The 8,330-nt window shown below is 43.6% G+C and overlaps 1 pseudogene; it reads left to right on the forward strand.

The window, feature by feature from the left end:
• The first annotated feature begins 4,938 nt into the window (after positions 1-4,938).
• On the forward strand, positions 4,939-5,057 carry LOC136389989 (5S ribosomal RNA; annotated as a pseudogene).
• The last annotated feature ends 3,273 nt before the right edge of the window (positions 5,058-8,330 follow it).

An 8,330-nucleotide genomic window follows, 5' to 3' on the forward strand; every position in this document is an offset into this window, starting at 1 on the left:
GTGTCCACCCTGAGTCATTTGGGGGTCCTGTGATGTTAGCTCTCAATCATTACAGATAGTGACATAAATAAAAGCTGTAGTGACTGGACACCCCTCTCTTTTAGGCATGACCCTTTCCACCACTACACATGAAAGAGTGGGACATGCAATCACTAAAGCTTTTATTTCTGAGTGTTGAGAAAGGATCCTGTCACATCAGCACTGGATTGATATATGATTATCACATCTTTGGTTCTTAGGATTGAGAAGATTGTCCCTATAGTAACCAAAGACCTCTTTGAAAAAATAGAAATCAGTAACATAATTTTTAAAAACATAGTATCTTTGCTTTATAGGCAGAAAAAATTTATAATATTTTATCTGGTGCTACACAGTATAGAAAAGTTTGGTTTTTTTAACAAAGTAAAATAGAACCAAATTTGCATCTATAACAACAATCCTTACTTTAAGACAAAACTAATTCCCTTTCTCTCAAAAACTTATCCCAGTATATTATAATTTTAATTCAATCAGAACATATCTTTGTTTTATTTTATACAGAGTTCATTTTGTTATTGATTTTTTTGTAGCTTTAATGATATATATTAGTATTGTAATCCTTTAAGAAAATTTTAATTCTGGTAAAAACCAAAATTAAGTAATTGTATCTGTTATGCCAGTATTCTTTACATTAATATTCATAAACAAATTCAATCTAGTTGTTGGTTGAGCTGTATTTACTGGAAGCACTATTATTTTTAATATTTTACAAGACATATTTACTAATTGTCGCATATATGCTTAGTTTCTTGGTAATATAAAGCAAAGCATAAATAAATTTAAAATTCTAATTCTCATGCAAACTCTCACTGCCTTAGACCACAAAAAAATCTTTAAAAACCCACAATGTTACATACCAGAACATTTCTCTGCTGGTCCTCTGTGTGTGTGTGTATTTTTTTTTTTTTTACAGAGACAGAGAGAGAGTCAGAGAGAGGGATAGACAGGGACAGACAGACAGAAACGGAGAGATGAGAAGCATCAATCATCAGTTTTGGTTGCACATTGCAACCTCTTAGTTGTTAATTGATTGCTTTCTCATATGTGCCTTGACCATGGGCCTTCCGCAGACGGAGTAACCCCTTGCTTGAGCCAGCGACCTTGGGTCTAAGCTGGTGAGCTTTTTTTGCACAAACCAGATGAGCCTATGCTCATCAACCTTGGGGTCTTGAACCTGGGTCATCGGCATCTCAGTTCGATGCTCTATCCACTGCGCCACTGCCTGGTCAGGCACTGGTCCTCATATATTGACTCTTTCTGGTCTTATCTTCTTCTCTCAGTTCCATGGCAATGCCTCCTAAGTGGCTGCTGGAGCAATTTAAATTGCCTCAGTATGACCAGAAGAAGCAGACACCATTTCAGGTGCATTTTCAGATAAGGTAAAGCTTATCCTAAATGTGCACCATGATAAAAATGTGCAAGTGCCATGTGGGTCACAGAGGCAGCTCAGGTACCCTATGCCTGCTTATGAGGCAGATTAGCCTACACCTCACTCAGTTTAGTGGCTGACTCCTTCTAGCAGTTTCTGCTTAAACCCATTAAATTTGTGAAACATCAAGCTGAACTGGAGCAACATATACCATGATTTCTAAAGAGGTCAAAACAAAATTGGAAACTATAAACTTCATAAAATGAAGTGTTAGAGTATTCAAATAACTCCCCACTAAAAATGGGCATATAAAAATACTCCATGCACAAATCAGTAGAGAAATGCAAATTAAAACCACTATGAGACATCACTTCACACCTGTCAGAAGGGTTTTCACTAACAAATCAATGAACAACCAGAGATGGTGAGGATGTTGAGGAAGGGAACCCTCCAGCATTGCCTCCAGCATTTTCTGCTCCCCTTTTCAGACTTTCACAATTCCACTTTAGCATATATGGCTGCAACACAGAAAGACTATAAACACATTGATGCACTGCTAAAATCTGGAAGACTCCCTTGGTCCTACCACAGTCCTGTGACATAAGTTTTCCTACTTTATTTATTTATTTATTTATTTACTTATTTATTTATTTTTTGCATAAACCAGACAAATAAGACAGGTAATTTAGTAAGTTTTTCAGGGTAAATCCAGTTGAACTCTCAGCCAAATCCAATTCTTCATCAGCAAATGACCATTTTCTGATGCCACTACCACCTTATTAAAGTTGGAAGCCCTGGTAATTAGAATGATCTGCAGCTGATGCTGCTGAACTCTGCTCACAATTCCTTTCACCAAGGGAAAGTAAACACACAAACTTCTTCCATTATGCAGTACACTGTCCTTTTGCCCATCCAACCTCACTCCCTCTAATTCTTCACTCCCTGTGAATCATTCTCCATTCTGTCCTCAAATCTGACAAATTCTCCATTCCCTAAATATCTATTCTTATTTTATGAAAAGTCTGCCTTAAATATCTATTCTTATTTTATGAAAAGTCTTCCCCATTTATTTCTAGATGAATACCTCCAAATCTTACATGCAAACATCATAAGTTCAATCCTCTCCATTCCCAACCTCTTCAGAACATCTCTCACAAGGGTCCAGTCATCCTTCCAGAGACATGCCAGAACTATTTTCCTCTTTACCCCTGGTTTCTCCATCACCAACCCATCATGAACAAAGCCCCACTCCCACCTCTGCTTTTATAACACCTTTTACCTGGCCCAGTCTCAGCATTTGTTTATTATTTTCTCCATGCCCTACTCTGCACACCCTCACAGTTGCCACCACCCTTACACTCCTCAAATATACTGCTCCTTTACCTGGCTGAGTTTCAGTAACTTCCCAGTCTTGAGAATCTCAGGCTGAAATTTGCCACCACAATCCTTCCACTTATTTTCCCAAGATCTTGTGGCACTCAAGCCATTTCACAGAAACCCCCTTCTCACTTCTGCTGTCTCACTGCTGCCATGTTGAAAGAAATCATCAGCATCAGCTGCAGTCAATCCTTTTATTCGAGCCTTCAGTACTTAATAGTATGGGAAGAAAATAAAATAAAGATCAGGTGTGTTGGGAGAATTAGACCTGACAAATGGTTCAACTATATAATTTTTTCTTTATTTGTTTCTTTCTCTCTTTCCTTCTTTCTTTTCTTTTATTTTCTTTCCTTTTCTTTTTTTTCTCTTTCTCTTAAAAAGAGGCAGTGGTGTTAAAACATGGAACAATGTTAAGCTGTTTTTGTATATTCCCTTACTGGGGATCAAACCAAAAACCTCTGCAATTTTGTATGATGTTCTATCCATTCCAGCTATTTGTCCAGTTCTTAATTATTTATTAATTTTTTTATAGAGACAGAGAGAGAAAGAGAGAGAGAAGGGAGAGGTAAGCAAACTTTTTGGTGCCACTAAATCATTCATTAATTGATTGCTTCCCCATTATTGCCCTGACAGGAGATCAAACTGGCAAACTTCTAATTTCAGAACAATGCTTTAACCCACAGAGATGTGGGGAAAACCTGTGCACTAGGCTTGCTCCCTGGTTTCCTGGCTGCAAGCACTTTGCACAATTATTGCACTAGCATGTGGAAAAAAGCCATGTGTGTGTCTATAAAAAGGTATGGGTGCCTTCCCTCAGGGGTGATTCAGCTAGATTGCTTTCCTACAATTGTGAGGTTTGGTTTCCTGATTCCCTCAGCTACTACCATGAGGAGCAGTTTTCATGATCCCTTCCCCTCCACTGAAAAAAAGCAGAATTTTTTTTTGTTTATTTGCTCTCCTGTCTCTGTAGGACTTCAATAAATGTGTATGGCCTGACAATTTTTGAGTCCACAGTTTCTCTACCATCTGCCTGCATTCAGTACAAACTTGCTTGGCTTCAACTGACAGACTTACATTTTGCACAATGGGCAAGATTTGGATCAGATCATATGGCTTAAATGGTGGGGTAGAAGAGTGGTCTTTTTTCTCCGGCATATGGATCTCCAAGACTGTATTTTTGGGTGCCATCGGCTGAGTGCTTTTTACAGCCCTGGAAAAAGAAAATGAGAGCTCTGGGTAAGAGGATGACAGAGATCAAAAGATCCAGTATGGGCTGCAGACTGAATGCCAACGACAGCATGACCTAGGTCACTGGAGAAAGAGTTTCAGATTCAAAAACTGCTAATCAGGCTAGAGGCTGAGAACCAGTGATGGCTTGAACTGGAATGAATGCTAAAGATGGGGGTTGACCTCTCTCAAGAGCTGCAGTGTGAGATGCAGGCTGAGCACCAAAATTGCCTGGAACTGAAACTGAGCTGTTGCCTATGAGTGTACTTGCTAAGCTGCCTCCCTGATCCCCCACGCCACCAAGCACACCAGCTGCCCAAGAGCAGGGTCCTATCACTCTTCTTTATCACTGGGCTCTGAGTGTGCAACTAACTCCAGACTCCTCTGCAAAATGGTTCTTGCAGCGTGACCTTGGCCACCCAGCAGGGAGAGGCAGATCTCCCAATTTCCAGAGAGCATGCCCTCACCTGGGGCTGGGGTGTCTCTTCTGCCCCCACACAGAGTTGGGGGCTCCCAGAGCCACCACTTAGACCACTCATTATCGGGAAAGCAGAAGAGGCCTGGGAACACATCCCTGCACAGCTGCCCAGCAAGCTGACACTGACCCTTGGCCTCCCATCCCCAGCCCACCTCCGACCACACTTCTGCAAATTTCTGTGACACTGAGACCCTTGACCCTAGCTCCAGTTCCCATTGTCTGGGTGGGTGGGCACACCTTCAGCCCCCAGGAATAATGACAGGGCGCTGAGGAGGTTCTCTTGGCAGCCCACGAAAAATGGCAGCGGCAGGGATAAAACAGATGACAGCAGAGCTTGTGGGAGTGCCTAACGGGGGGCCTGGCATGCCCAGGCACCTAGGGCACAAAGCGTTGAGGAGAACTGGAGGCCAGGAGTTTCTTCTTGGGCCACCAGAGGCAGCTCTCAGGCATCTATGGCCATACCACCCTGAACACGTCTGATCTCGTCTGATCTCAAAAGCTAAACAGGGTCAGGCCTGGTTAGTACCTGGATGGGATTCCGCCTGGGAATATCAGGTGCTGTAGGCTTTTGTCTACACCCATCCAATTTTTTTCCTTTCCCCTTGGCCACAGAGTTGAGTACTCTACACCTGCCTGGGGCACAGCACTTTGAGGTGGCCCTGGCCACTTTGTGGAGCCTGGCAGTCCTCTCAGGTGCTTCCTGGTTGCCCATGAGCACCGGGCCTGAGCTGCTTCCTCCCCTCCTCTGCTCCATCATGCACATTAGCCGCCCAGGAGTTGGGTCCTGCCACTCCCCTCTATCCCTGGGTGCCCAGTGTGCAGCTAACTCCAGGATCCTCTTCAAACCGGTCTGGTCCCTGAGGCAGCGACATAGGCTGCCCAAGGGAAGCTGAGGCAGAGGGAACAAACCAGTGCCATGCAGAGCTTGTGCTAGTGGGAACGACACAGGGGGCTCAGACATGCCCACCCACTTGAGGGGCAGAACAGTGAGGAGACCTGGAGGCCAGGTGTTTCTTCTTTGGCCACTAGGAGGCTGCCGTTAAGGGTCTGTGGTCATACTAAATGCACCTGATCTCACGTGATCTTGTGAAGGTAGGCAGGGGCGGACCCCCTTAGTACCTTGACAGGAGACCACCTGGTAATACGAGGCATTGCAGGCTTTCACCTATACTCATCTTTTCTTTCTTTCTGCGTTTTTGTGGTTTTGTTTGTTTTGTTTTTTTCTTTTTGCCTTGGTCACAGGGTCGCGTGCCCCCACACATTCCAGGGGCACAAGGAAAAAGCCACTTCATCCAAATGCGTCCAGCTTACTTGCAGCTGAGAGCCAAGGAAGGGCCCTTCTCTGCTTTGAGTGCCAGGTCACTCATTGAAACAACTGAAAGGATATTTGTGGCATTGACCCCAAAAGCAGGGTCAGCGTGGACACAGTGGATAGTGTCAGACAAAGGACCCAGGTTCAAAGCCCCAAGAGGTCACCAGGCTGAAAACAGGCTTGGAGTCATTGTGTCTCTTTCAGCACAATGTCAAACCTGGCCCAAACTTGATCTATGTCTCTGTGTTTTTCTTCATCTCCCATTGCTGCGACTCAGGTCTTTACTTCCCCATGCTGGTAGAGGCAGGTATAGCACTTCAAGGTGGTTCTGGCCACTGCCCCAGCCTGATTGTCCACCCCTACCTGGGGCTGTTGCTTAGGAGTGCATGTGCTGAGCAGCCCCCACCTTTCCTCCACACCAAGAACACACCAGCTTCCCAGGACCCTGGTCCTGCCACTCCGCTTTATCACTGGGCACCGGGTATGCAACTAATTCCAGGCTTCTCGGCAAACTGGTCCTTGCTGCATGACATTGGCTGCCCAGCAGGAAGAAGAGGATCTCCCACATTCCAGAGAGCAGGCCTTTACCTGGGGCCAGGTGTCTCTTCTGCCTCCATGTAGAGTTTGGGCTCACAGTGCTGCCACTTATACAAATGGAGGAGTCCTGGGAACACACCCCTTCAGTGCTGCCCAGGCACCTGACACTGACCCTTGCAATAGGGATGAAACAGATGGCACACAAAGCTTGTGGGAGTGCCTAACAGGGGGCCTGGCATGCCAGGCATTAACAGTGTGGGTGTTGAGGGCAGAATGTTGAGGAACCTCTTGGCGAGGCTTTTCTCATCAGGTTGAGTGAGTGATTGGTGGCTTAAGCACTGGCTTTTTTTGCATCTTTCTCTGTCTCTTTCTTTGTTTTTCCTTTCTAAATTGAATAAAGAATTTTAAAAAATCTGAAAACAAAAATGAGAAGTTTTTTTTTTTACTTTTTAATTCTAGGCCTTTAATATAGCTTCTGCTGTGTAATCCCTCAAGAATTTTTTTTATTTTTAATAATTGAATTCAATTCAATTAATTGAATCCATGTGTTTACATGGATTCAAGTGTCCCACTGAACATAACATTCTCACCCCACACCCCTGTGTCCCTTTTTATACCTCCTTTGCCTCCTTCCCCCCAACTCCCTCACCCATTTTCTCTAGGACTTGCTGTTCTGCTATGTATATCTGTGTTATGTATATATAGTTTCACCAATCCCTCTATCCTCTCTGATCCCATCCCTTCATCTCCCTTCCTCTGACTACTGTCCCTCTGGTCTCTGTGACTCTGCCTCTGCCTCTATTCCATTCCTCAGTTCACTTTGTCCATTAGATTCCACATATATGTGAGATCACATGAAATTTTTCTTTTATTGCTTGGCTTATTTCACATAGCAGAATAACCTCCAGGTTCAACCAGGCTGTCACAAAAGGTAACATTTCCTTTTTCCTCACCGCCACATCTGGATCAGGTGTGAGGAGATTTTCATTAGCATACCACTCTAGCAAAGGTTGTTAGGTCCTGAATCTAACAAGCTTTCTTTTTTTTTTTTTTTTTTTTTTTATAATTTTATTTTTTTAATGGGGTGACATCAATAAATCAGGATACATATATTCAAAGATAACAAGTCCAGGTTATCTTGTCGTTCAATTATGTTGCATACCCACCACCCAAAGTCAGATTATCCTCTGTCACCTTCTATCTTGTTTTCTTTGTGCCCCTCCCCACCCCCTATCCCTCTCCCATTCCCCCCTCCCCCCCGTAACCACCACACTCTTATCAATGTCTCTTAGTTTCACTATTATGTCCCACCTACGTATGGAATAATACAGTTCCTAACAAGCTTTCAATGCTTTCTGTAGCTGGCCCCTGGATGTGCCAGCCCTGGGCCTCCCAAGTGGGAACCCAGCACAGACCAGTGGGAGACACTGCCCATGACTGGCCCTCTTTCAACTTGGAAACTTCATCAATTTCTGACCTTATGATTCTTCTTTCTGCAGAGTTTGAAAATAATCTTTTAGACCCTTCCCTCCCCTGCCAGGTTTTGTGAAAACTTTTTTAGAATCACCTAACATTTTAGAAGTTTTTAGTATTTTGTTTCTTAGCAAATATTTAAAAAATTTTAAAAATCTTGGTCAATGTGTTAATTATGGAGTCAAAGAAGTTATTTTTTTTTCAAAAATCTTAAATTAAAACTATAATTTTTTCCAGGCTTACTAACGTGCAGATCTTCATTGCTTTTTAGTTTTTCACAGCTTGATGGGGGCACTGATCTTAGCCTACCTACCTGCCGATGGAGAGTGTCTTTATCCATTATGGCATAAAGCCTAACCTGTGGTTCTCTGGAGAGAGTCCCTGCCTCTGAATTCTTCTGGCCTATGTGCAGCTGGGAGCAGAGGAAGGGCCCTGCTCATCCTTGAGTGACCTGGCAGGGCAAGGTCCCTTAAACAACTTGAAGGTTGTTCATGGTATTGACACCAAAAGCAGGGCAG

Source organism: Saccopteryx leptura, chromosome 1, assembly GCF_036850995.1.
Source record: "Saccopteryx leptura isolate mSacLep1 chromosome 1, mSacLep1_pri_phased_curated, whole genome shotgun sequence".
NCBI lineage: Eukaryota > Metazoa > Chordata > Mammalia > Chiroptera > Emballonuridae > Saccopteryx > Saccopteryx leptura.